The sequence below is a fragment of the Passer domesticus genome, chromosome 10 (assembly GCF_036417665.1).
Source record: "Passer domesticus isolate bPasDom1 chromosome 10, bPasDom1.hap1, whole genome shotgun sequence".
Lineage (NCBI taxonomy): Eukaryota > Metazoa > Chordata > Aves > Passeriformes > Passeridae > Passer > Passer domesticus.
In genome coordinates, this window is record NC_087483.1 from 14,650,121 (window position 1) to 14,661,427 (window position 11,307).

Sequence of the window (11,307 nt, forward strand, 5' to 3'; positions counted from 1 at the left end):
CGGTCCTTGGCTGCATCTGGCAAAGAGGGACAGCAGCCAGAGCTGAGGGGCCGCGGGAGAGGCCGGAGAACACAGGCCAGCCCTGCGCTCCCCAGGCAGGGACAGCCCCCTGCATGCCTGGGAGATGGGGCACGGCTGCCATCGGGGGGGCAGTCCCTGCCCCTGTCCCATCCTGTCCGTGGGCATGTCCATAGGGATGGGATGGGATGGGATGGGATGGGATGGGATGGGATGGGATGGGATGGGATGGGATGGGGCGGGATGGGATGGGATGGGATGGGATGGGATGGGATGGGATGGGATGGGATGGGGCGGGATGGGGCGGGATGGGGCGTAGGCTGGCTGCAGGCACCGGCCCCGCGGCCCAGCTGCACCACTCACCGTCCTGCAGCGGCTGCAACTGCTCCGGCTCTGCAGGCTGCTGCACTGGGGCAGCTGCAGGGCTGTTCTTTTTCTTGCCCCGAAGCCTCCTGAACAGGCTGAGCACTTTGCTCGCCATCCCGCTGCCCGACCTCGAGGGACAGATGCCTCGGCAAAGGTCCGAGTCAGCGGTGCCGCAGTTGTGCCTTGCAGGCACCTGCGACAGGGAGGCCTCAGGAGGATGACAGGACAGCAAGTCCTGCCCTGTGTTCTCGAGGGCTCCTGCCACAATGACAGGAGACTCCTCGTGAACGATGTAGATCACCAACTCCCACGGCCTGGCCACAGGGGCACCGGCCGCAGGGATGGGAGATGCCTCGGAAAGACTCCGAGTCAAAGGGTCCCGAGGTCTGGCCGCGAGGCCAGCCGCAGGACTAGCGTGTCGGAAAAGCTTCGGGTGGGCAATGAACGAGCTGGCTGTGCGGGGGATCCACACAGCACCACTCCGTCACGTCCTGTCCCGTCGCATGCACCGAGCACTCTGGCGTGGCCGTGACGCTGCCAGCACCTATGTCAGCGCGTGTCACAAAGGGCTGCTGCCACACCCTGTTCCACCGCGCCTCACGGTGACCCTGCTGCACCGTGTCAGGTGCAAAGAGGGAGAGCAGCCTATGTCAGCGCGTGTCACAAAGGGCTGCTGCCACACCCTGTTGCACCGCACTGCACGGTGACCCTGCTGCACCGTGTCAGGTGCAAAGAGGGAGAGCAGCCTATGTCAGCACGTGTCACAAAGGGCTGCTGCCACACGGTGACCCTGCTGCACCGTGTCACAAGGGGCCCTTGGTGACGCTGCCACGTGCCCCGGGGCCACCCCCTCCCCAGGCAAGGCGCCCCTGCTTGGAAGGAATCCGTTGTCCCGAGTGTCTAACGCACGCCTGGACACAGCAAGGCCGGCCAAGTGCTCAGGGAAGGCCTCTCCACGTCTGTGCCCGACCCGCACAGCCCAGCTCGGTGCTGGCCCTGGAGCAGAGCGGCTTCCAGCAAGCAAGAAGCAAACGCATCTTGCCAAGAGCTAAAACACACCAGATAGGGAAGATGGCATTAATAAAGGCCTTGGAATTCACAGCTCTCTGAGAGACATTTGGGGTTCTTGCTGGGCAGAGATGATCCGGCTCTGTCCTGTGCTCAAAGGGGGGAACACACCCTACCACAGGTGCTTGGCTTGGTCTCCGCAGGCCCAGGCAGGTGCCAAAGCTGCTCTTGACAGCCTTCTCCCTTCCCACGCCCCACTGCCAAGTGCAAGGGGCCTCAAGGACAAAAAGGAGCGCAGGGAGGCAAAAGGAGACAGCTGCACCTACATCACTGGGGGCTCCTGGGGAAGCACTTTGCTTGAGAAGCAAGCCCCTCTCTTCCAAAGGCATTTCCCAAAATGCGCACATTTCCCAAGGAACACCAACACACACTTAAGAAACCCTGGCAAGGCTAAATTCCTTCTGCTCCTTGCAGCACAGGCACTCCAGCTCGAGCTCCTCTTCCTTTGCCCAAGTCTGTTTCCACGGGTCCCTTCTGGCACGCAGCCCCGGGCCCCCTATATGCAGGAGCTGCCCGCTGCCTCCTCACGTGCCTGAACTCCTGCCTGTGCTCAGGGCAGCAAAAGCAGGCTGTTGCCAGCCAGGGAGCGGAGCCCTGTTCCCGCAGGAGGCTCTGGTAAGCCCCTTCCCCACTGTGCACGCAGCACTTCTCCTGCCTGCCCAGAACGCCCCTGGCAGAGCAGAGCACAAGCTGGCCGGCTCTGGGCTCAGCACACCCCAAACACAGGCGCAGGGAGACACAGCAGCTGTTTTGCAGCCATGCCCCAGAGAGATGGGAAGGATCCCCTGGCCCTGGTCTCACTTGGTTGGGTTTCTGACTGGCTCTGAGGCAGGGGCAGCGCTTCCTCGCTTGTGGGGAGAGCAGAGGCGCCGGAACCGCACGCAGCGTGCAGGCACTGCCTGACAGCGCTGTGGCCACTGGGACGCTCGCGCCTCTGAGCCTCTGCCACTCCGCTGCTACAGCAGGACAGGGAACTTTGCAGCCTGAGCTGCCCTTGTTCCTCTCTGTCCGTGCAGAGAATGCAGCGCGGAAGAGAAGGGCAGCAGGGCCCCACGTTTCCCCAGGCTCAGGTTTTGCGCCGCTTCAGCTCCACGGAGACGCGGGTAACGTGCAAAGCCAAACAGTTTATTCAGGTAAAACGAAGGGAAGGGGTGAGCTGGCAGGTAAAAAGGGGGATGGGCAGGGCCTGAGGGCTGCAGGGAGGGAGATGCCAACAGGGAGAGAGCTGGCAGGAGCTCCTGGAGCTTTCCACAGGCTCAGCTGTGAGCAGTTAGAGCTGTGCCTGGAGCTCCAGCTGGTTCCTTCTGCTGTGCAGGTGCACCCATCTCCAATGGGAGCTGGAAATGGCCGAAGGACTCCGGTCTATCTGATCCAGCAGAGAAAGTCGCTCAGATCTTCTTCCCAATGCAACCTGGATCAGTGTGCTCCTGCAGGATGGGCTCTGATCTTCCCTGACGGCTTCAGGAACTGGAAGGGAGAGGACCAGAGTCACGGCCAGAGGCCAGATTGAGGGAATGCAAGGAAAGCTTCCTGCCAGGGCCATCCCAGCCAGCTGTTGCCATGGCCAGGAGGGAGCGGCAGCCACGGGCTTGGGCCGGAGGGTGCTGGCCACAGATCCCCCACGTGTCCCTGAAAGCTCTCCGGGCTCTGCCCCCGCCGCCCCTCCTCCGCACAGGGAGCAGAGCCCTCGGCAGCCCGGGCACGGACTGTAGCTGCGGGGCCGGCATGTGCAGCTGCCCCCGGCGGTCCCCGCTGGCCCGCGGCTGCCCTCACTCACCCTCAGCGAGGACCTGGAGCTCCTCCTTCTGCCCCGTCATGAGCTCCGGCCACCCCTGGCAACACAGAGGCACAGGTGGCGGCCCCGGGCGGCACAGCTGCCCGACACGGGCACTGCCAGCCCCGGGGCCGCACGCCCTCCTTCCCGGGCAGGGCTCGGGCCGGGCCGCTGCCGCACGCTGCCGCCCCGGGGAGGGCGCGGCTCCGGCTGCCGGGGCAGCAGCCGGGCCGGGAGGCGGGGAGGGACGCCGGGCTCGTGGCTCACCGATGATGCTGAAGGCCGCCTCTCGCAGGGGCCTCTGCGGGCTCTGCAGGCGCGGCAGGGAGCAGCGCAGGTGCTCGGCCGCTGGGCTCAGGTCCTGCAACAGCTGCGGGGAGCGCTGGGAGGGAAGGCCCGGCGCGGGCTCTGCCCCTCGGCCGGGCGCTGCCCGAGCCCGGCAGGGGCCGAGCCGGCCCGCATGGCCCAGGGCAGGGAGCGGCGTGCGGGGCGCAGGCTGGCGGCCCCGGGTGCGGCGCTGGGCAGGGGCACTGCTGCCAGGCCCCCACGCTGAGCACCGGGGCCAGGGGGCTTCTCCAGCCTGCGGCTGGGGCTGCCGGGCTGTCCTTACCAGGCTCTGGGCGAACTTCATCCGCAGCTCCTCCAGGTCCGTCCTCCTCGGGCAGCGTGCCGCACAAAGCAGGGCTTCGCGAGAGTCCTGGAGAGCAGCAGAGAGCCGCAGGTGGCACCGGAGCCCAGGGCACAGGACCCGTGTCCCTGTGCCAAGGCCAGGGGGAGGCTGCAGCCCGCCAGGGCAGGAGGCGGCCGAGCCCCCTCCCAGGGATGCGGCAGCATCCCACAAAACCTCACCTTGGCCACGTGCCAAGCGCAGGAATAGAGGGAGCAGGCTCTGGCTCAGGATTCTTGTCAGAGGCTCTTCCCCCTCTTCCACTCCCAGCTCCATCACCTGGCTGAAGAGCTGAACGGAGAGCAGCTGCAGCTGGCTGTTGTCCTGCAAGGAAAGGAAGAATCCTAAGCACCAACTACTACAGCCCATTGGGGCAAAGGCCCAAACCTGCAGTGAGCAAAGAGTTTCCAGGCAGCGTCCAGTGCCCTGGGCTGGGGGCACAGAGCCTTACGTTGCCAAAGCGTGTCAGCGGGGGCTCAGCCAGCTTCAGGGCGGTGATGCTGGGTATCTTGAGGTGTTTGTCCTGCAGCACGTGCGTGAGCACGGAGAGGCTCGTCCAGAGCATCTCCGCATTGGGATCACGCAGCTGCTCCAGCAGGTGTTGATAGAGGCCGCGTATTCCTCCGCCCTGCGTGCAAGACGAGGCTGTGCTGTGAAGCCGTGAACGGCTGCAGCACCAGCAGCTGCTGGTGGCACTGGGGCAGCTGAAGCGGGAGGCAGGAGAGCTGGGAGCAGCTGCCTCTGCTGGCAGAGGCCAGCCGAGGCCAAAGGTGTGTGTTCCCCTGCCCCACGCTGCCAGCGCGGCTTCAGCCACTGCCCCCTTCTCACCAGCGAGGGCTCCTTGCTGAGCAGCATGAGGCCTCTGAGCTGCAGGCGCAGCCTGTCCCTGCACTGGCTCGGCAGGTGCCTGGATAGGAGCCAGAGGGCCCTGGGACCGTGTCGGCTCAAGTCCAGACAGTCCAGGAGCTGAAAGGCACAGGGCAGTGACGGGGGAGCCGGCCGGCAGGAGCCCGGAGCCGCACAGGGCCGGGCCCCTGCAGCAGCGGCAGCGGGCGCGGGCAGCGTCCCAGGCGGCTGCGGCTAGCAGAGGCCCGAGAGCTGGGAGGCAGCTCAGGCAGGCAGCGCTGGCCGTCAGGCTCACCTCCACAAAGAAGGCCAGGGCAGGCAGATCCCGGCGTGGCTGCTTGCGGATGAGCAGGCTGAGCAGGTGCGAGGCCATGTGGGGACACAGGGGGCTCAAGCCACGGCGCATCTCCCTGGCAGGGGAAAAAGGCACCAAGGCCCTGAGCCAGCAGGCAAACCTCTCCCAGGAGTGACTGACAGAGGTCTGATCATTCCCCAGCACTCTGCAAGGGGACACGGGCCCCTTGGGAGGCGGCTGCTCCTGGGCATCCTCCTCTGCCAGGCTTGTGCAGTCTGCTCGGCCGTGCCTCGGTGGCAAGGCCCTCTCGCTTACGGCCGCGGGGACTGTGTGGGGCACTCCGGGCACGGGGCACAAATGCTGGCGGTGGCGGAGGGGAGAAGGGAGTCTCACCTGGCCAGCAGGCCCGCTGCCTCGTGCTGGGTGTTGGCACAGAGCAGGGCGTCCCAGACCTGTGTGTGCTCCAGAGCCACCAGCTTCTTGTCGAAGCCCAGTCGGGAGAGCAGAGCCTTCATGGTCTGCGCTGCAAACCTGTGTGCCGAGCAAGGGCCAGGTCACGCTGGGAGCACTGGCCCTGGCCACAGGGGGCATGGGAAGGACAGGGCGACTGGGACCTGTTGGGGTCGCTGGGAAGGCCGTGTTCCTCCCGGCACACTCTCCAGAAGCTCTGGGTCTCAACGTCCTCTGGCATCTGCTCTGTGGTAGAGAAAATTTCCAAGAGCAGATCCACGAGCAGCTGGGGAGAATAAATGAGCATCCCGTAGTGCCACTCGGACGTGGGGACAATCCTCCGCAGCACCAGAGTTGCCTGCAAGAGACAAAGCACCCCGAGGCAGCGCTCAGTGCCGAGGTGCCCATGAGGCAGGGCCCGAGGGGAGACGCAGGGCGGGCACCCGGCCTGCTGCCCCTGAGCCTGCCCTGAGCCCAGCTTTCAGCCCAGGCCGGGAGCTGCAGCGTGGGGAGAGCATGGAGAGCTGCTGGAGAGGGTGACCTGGAGGGCGAGCAAAGGCCAGCTCCAGAAACTCACAGCCAGGGCAAAGGCGGCCTCATTCCCGCTGCAGAAGATCCTGCCGTGCGGTGGCTGCTGCTCTAGCACGGAGAGCAGCGCCGGAAGGACCTCCTCCATGGCCACTTCTGAGGTGGCCATGGCCCTCCACATCAGTGTGGCAGCTCTGTGGGACCAGAGCTGTGTGTCAGCACCCTGCCCCGTGCAGCTGCCTGGGGCCGGCTGACAGAGCCCCGGTGCCCTGAGGTGCCGGGAGGGAGCATGCCAGCAGGCATGGGAAACAGAGGGGCCCGAGGGGCCCTACGGGCCGATGAGCACCGAGCTCTCGAGGCAGTGGTGCCCCGTACCTGTCACACAGTGGGGCACAGTGCAGGAGGCTCATGACCACGTGAGCAGGATGTTCTTCTGTCAGGCTCACGATGGCCACTTGCAGCCCGGCGTCCACAGAGTCGCAGGACGCCAGTCTCTCCAGGATGGCCCTGACCGTGGCTAGCACCTGGAGGGAACGGCATGGGGGAGACTTGGTGTGCTGTCCAAGGCAGCAACTTGCCCAGCTTCGCCCAGGAAGTGCTCGCCTTCCCACCCCACTGTGATGGCCCCAGAGGCTGAGCAGGACCAGCGGACATGGCCTGAAGGGCCACATGATCCTGGGAGGCCTTCAGCCCCGGCCCCAGGCTGCTTGCCTGCTGCGGAGAAGAAACACCCTTCTGGCAAAACTCCAGACTGGGTGCAGGACTCACAGTCAGGGCAGTCACGGCCTCAGTCTCCGGGATGGCCTGATTGTGGGTGTGTGAGGTGGCCATCCCCTCCGTCAGGGCCAGGTCAGCCTCAGCCCGGCCCTCGGCCGCTGCCCGCTCACAGGTTGCAGCGAGCTCAGCGGGCGCAGTGCTGGCAGCAGGCTCTGCCCGCAGCTCGCTGGGCATGGAGTCAGGCTGGGCCGTGCCTCCGGTCACGGTGGCGCTGGTCTTCCTGCGCCGGAGACGCAGGAACCTCCGCAGTGCCTGCAGCAGAAGGAAGGGCAGGAAGAGAGGGACGTTCCATAGTCTGCTGCAAGGACGGGGCTGGGCCGAGCAGGGCCAGCAGGCCCGGCCCAGGTGGGGATGGCCGCAGGTACCTGCGCCGCTCTACGGAAGCGGCCGCGGGTGGGCTTCTGCTCTTGAGACCGGTCCTTGGCTGCATCTGGCAAAGAGGGACAGCAGCCAGAGCTGAGGGGCCGCGGGAGAGGCCGGAGAACACAGGCCAGCCCTGCGCTCCCCAGGCAGGGACAGCCCCCTGCGTGCCCGGGAGATGGGGCACGGCTGCCATCGGGGGGGCAGTCCCTGCCCCTGTCCCATCCTGTCCGTGGGCATGTCCATAGGGATGGGATGGGATGGGATGGGATGGGATGGGATGGGATGGGATGGGATGGGATGGGATGGGATGGGATGGGATGGGGCGGGATGGGATGGGATGGGATGGGATGGGATGGGATGGGATGGGATGGGATGGGGCGGGATGGGGCGGGATGGGGCGTAGGCTGGCTGCAGGCACCGGCCCCGCGGCCCAGCTGCACCACTCACCGTCCTGCAGCGGCTGCAACTGCTCCGGCTCTGCAGGCTGCTGCACTGGGGCAGCTGCAGGGCTGTTCTTTTTCTTGCCCCGAAGCCTCCTGAACAGGCTGAGCACTTTGCTCGCCATCCCGCTGCCCGACCTCGAGGGACAGATGCCTCGGCAAAGGTCCGAGTCAGCGGTGCCGCAGTTGTGCCTTGCAGGCACCTGCGACAGGGAGGCCTCAGGAGGATGACAGGACAGCAAGTCCTGCCCTGTGTTCTCGAGGGCTCCTGCCACAATGACAGGAGACTCCTCGTGAACGATGTAGATCACCAACTCCCACGGCCTGGCCACAGGGGCACCGGCCGCAGGGATGGGAGATGCCTCGGAAAGACTCCGAGTCAAAGGGTCCCGAGGTCTGGCCGCGAGGCCAGCCGCAGGACTAGCGTGTCGGAAAAGCTTCGGGTGGGCAATGAACGAGCTGGCTGTGCGGGGGATCCACACAGCACCACTCCGTCACGTCCTGTCCCGTCGCATGCACCGAGCACTCTGGCGTGGCCGTGACGCTGCCAGCACCTATGTCAGCGCGTGTCACAAAGGGCTGCTGCCACACCCTGTTCCACCGCGCCTCACGGTGACCCTGCTGCACCGTGTCAGGTGCAAAGAGGGAGAGCAGCCTATGTCAGCGCGTGTCACAAAGGGCTGCTGCCACACCCTGTTGCACCGCACTGCACGGTGACCCTGCTGCACCGTGTCAGGTGCAAAGAGGGAGAGCAGCCTATGTCAGCACGTGTCACAAAGGGCTGCTGCCACACGGTGACCCTGCTGCACCGTGTCACAAGGGGCCCTTGGTGACGCTGCCACGTGCCCCGGGGCCACCCCCTCCCCAGGCAAGGCGCCCCTGCTTGGAAGGAATCCGTTGTCCCGAGTGTCTAACGCACGCCTGGACACAGCAAGGCCGGCCAAGTGCTCAGGGAAGGCCTCTCCACGTCTGTGCCCGACCCGCACAGCCCAGCTCGGTGCTGGCCCTGGAGCAGAGCGGCTTCCAGCAAGCAAGAAGCAAACGCATCTTGCCAAGAGCTAAAACACACCAGATAGGGAAGATGGCATTAATAAAGGCCTTGGAATTCACAGCTCTCTGAGAGACATTTGGGGTTCTTGCTGGGCAGAGATGATCCGGCTCTGTCCTGTGCTCAAAGGGGGGAACACACCCTACCACAGGTGCTTGGCTTGGTCTCCGCAGGCCCAGGCAGGTGCCAAAGCTGCTCTTGACAGCCTTCTCCCTTCCCACGCCCCACTGCCAAGTGCAAGGGGCCTCAAGGACAAAAAGGAGCGCAGGGAGGCAAAAGGAGACAGCTGCACCTACATCACTGGGGGCTCCTGGGGAAGCACTTTGCTTGAGAAGCAAGCCCCTCTCTTCCAAAGGCATTTCCCAAAATGCGCACATTTCCCAAGGAACACCAACACACACTTAAGAAACCCTGGCAAGGCTAAATTCCTTCTGCTCCTTGCAGCACAGGCACTCCAGCTCGAGCTCCTCTTCCTTTGCCCAAGTCTGTTTCCACGGGTCCCTTCTGGCACGCAGCCCCGGGCCCCCTATATGCAGGAGCTGCCCGCTGCCTCCTCACGTGCCTGAACTCCTGCCTGTGCTCAGGGCAGCAAAAGCAGGCTGTTGCCAGCCAGGGAGCGGAGCCCTGTTCCCGCAGGAGGCTCTGGTAAGCCCCTTCCCCACTGTGCACGCAGCACTTCTCCTGCCTGCCCAGAACGCCCCTGGCAGAGCAGAGCACAAGCTGGCCGGCTCTGGGCTCAGCACACCCCAAACACAGGCGCAGGGAGACACAGCAGCTGTTTTGCAGCCATGCCCCAGAGAGATGGGAAGGATCCCCTGGCCCTGGTCTCACTTGGTTGGGTTTCTGACTGGCTCTGAGGCAGGGGCAGCGCTTCCTCGCTTGTGGGGAGAGCAGAGGCGCCGGAACCGCACGCAGCGTGCAGGCACTGCCTGACAGCGCTGTGGCCACTGGGACGCTCGCGCCTCTGAGCCTCTGCCACTCCGCTGCTACAGCAGGACAGGGAACTTTGCAGCCTGAGCTGCCCTTGTTCCTCTCTGTCCGTGCAGAGAATGCAGCGCGGAAGAGAAGGGCAGCAGGGCCCCACGTTTCCCCAGGCTCAGGTTTTGCGCCGCTTCAGCTCCACGGAGACGCGGGTAACGTGCAAAGCCAAACAGTTTATTCAGGTAAAACGAAGGGAAGGGGTGAGCTGGCAGGTAAAAAGGGGGATGGGCAGGGCCTGAGGGCTGCAGGGAGGGAGATGCCAACAGGGAGAGAGCTGGCAGGAGCTCCTGGAGCTTTCCACAGGCTCAGCTGTGAGCAGTTAGAGCTGTGCCTGGAGCTCCAGCTGGTTCCTTCTGCTGTGCAGGTGCACCCATCTCCAATGGGAGCTGGAAATGGCCGAAGGACTCCGGTCTATCTGATCCAGCAGAGAAAGTCGCTCAGATCTTCTTCCCAATGCAACCTGGATCAGTGTGCTCCTGCAGGATGGGCTCTGATCTTCCCTGACGGCTTCAGGAACTGGAAGGGAGAGGACCAGAGTCACGGCCAGAGGCCAGATTGAGGGAATGCAAGGAAAGCTTCCTGCCAGGGCCATCCCAGCCAGCTGTTGCCATGGCCAGGAGGGAGCGGCAGCCACGGGCTTGGGCCGGAGGGTGCTGGCCACAGATCCCCCACGTGTCCCTGAAAGCTCTCCGGGCTCTGCCCCCGCCGCCCCTCCTCCGCACAGGGAGCAGAGCCCTCGGCAGCCCGGGCACGGACTGTAGCTGCGGGGCCGGCATGTGCAGCTGCCCCCGGCGGTCCCCGCTGGCCCGCGGCTGCCCTCACTCACCCTCAGCGAGGACCTGGAGCTCCTCCTTCTGCCCCGTCATGAGCTCCGGCCACCCCTGGCAACACAGAGGCACAGGTGGCGGCCCCGGGCGGCACAGCTGCCCGACACGGGCACTGCCAGCCCCGGGGCCGCACGCCCTCCTTCCCGGGCAGGGCTCGGGCCGGGCCGCTGCCGCACGCTGCCGCCCCGGGGAGGGCGCGGCTCCGGCTGCCGGGGCAGCAGCCGGGCCGGGAGGCGGGGAGGGACGCCGGGCTCGTGGCTCACCGATGATGCTGAAGGCCGCCTCTCGCAGGGGCCTCTGCGGGCTCTGCAGGCGCGGCAGGGAGCAGCGCAGGTGCTCGGCCGCTGGGCTCAGGTCCTGCAACAGCTGCGGGGAGCGCTGGGAGGGAAGGCCCGGCGCGGGCTCTGCCCCTCGGCCGGGCGCTGCCCGAGCCCGGCAGGGGCCGAGCCGGCCCGCATGGCCCAGGGCAGGGAGCGGCGTGCGGGGCGCAGGCTGGCGGCCCCGGGTGCGGCGCTGGGCAGGGGCACTGCTGCCAGGCCCCCACGCTGAGCACCGGGGCCAGGGGGCTTCTCCAGCCTGCGGCTGGGGCTGCCGGGCTGTCCTTACCAGGCTCTGGGCGAACTTCATCCGCAGCTCCTCCAGGTCCGTCCTCCTCGGGCAGCGTGCCGCACAAAGCAGGGCTTCGCGAGAGTCCTGGAGAGCAGCAGAGAGCCGCAGGTGGCACCGGAGCCCAGGGCACAGGACCCGTGTCCCTGTGCCAAGGCCAGGGGGAGGCTGCAGCCCGCCAGGGCAGGAGGCGGCCGAGCCCCCTCCCAGGGATGCGGCAGCATCCCACAAAACCTCACCTTGGCCACGTGCC

The 11,307-nt window shown here is 66.0% G+C and overlaps 2 long non-coding RNA genes across 2 annotated transcripts; both read right to left on the bottom strand.

Moving 5' to 3' along the window:
• Positions 1 to 2,492: 2,492 nt before the first annotated feature.
• On the bottom strand, positions 2,493 to 3,597 carry LOC135309425 (uncharacterized). The gene is made up of 3 exons (XR_010369699.1): positions 3,494 to 3,597; positions 3,230 to 3,284; positions 2,493 to 2,919 (listed from the first exon to the last, which is right to left on the bottom strand). It is a non-coding gene; the product is annotated as an uncharacterized LOC135309425 (long non-coding RNA).
• Positions 3,598 to 9,710: 6,113 nt separating this feature from the next.
• On the bottom strand, positions 9,711 to 10,815 carry LOC135309426 (uncharacterized). The gene is made up of 3 exons (XR_010369700.1): positions 10,712 to 10,815; positions 10,448 to 10,502; positions 9,711 to 10,137 (listed from the first exon to the last, which is right to left on the bottom strand). It is a non-coding gene; the product is annotated as an uncharacterized LOC135309426 (long non-coding RNA).
• Between the last annotated feature and the right edge of the window lie 492 nt (positions 10,816 to 11,307).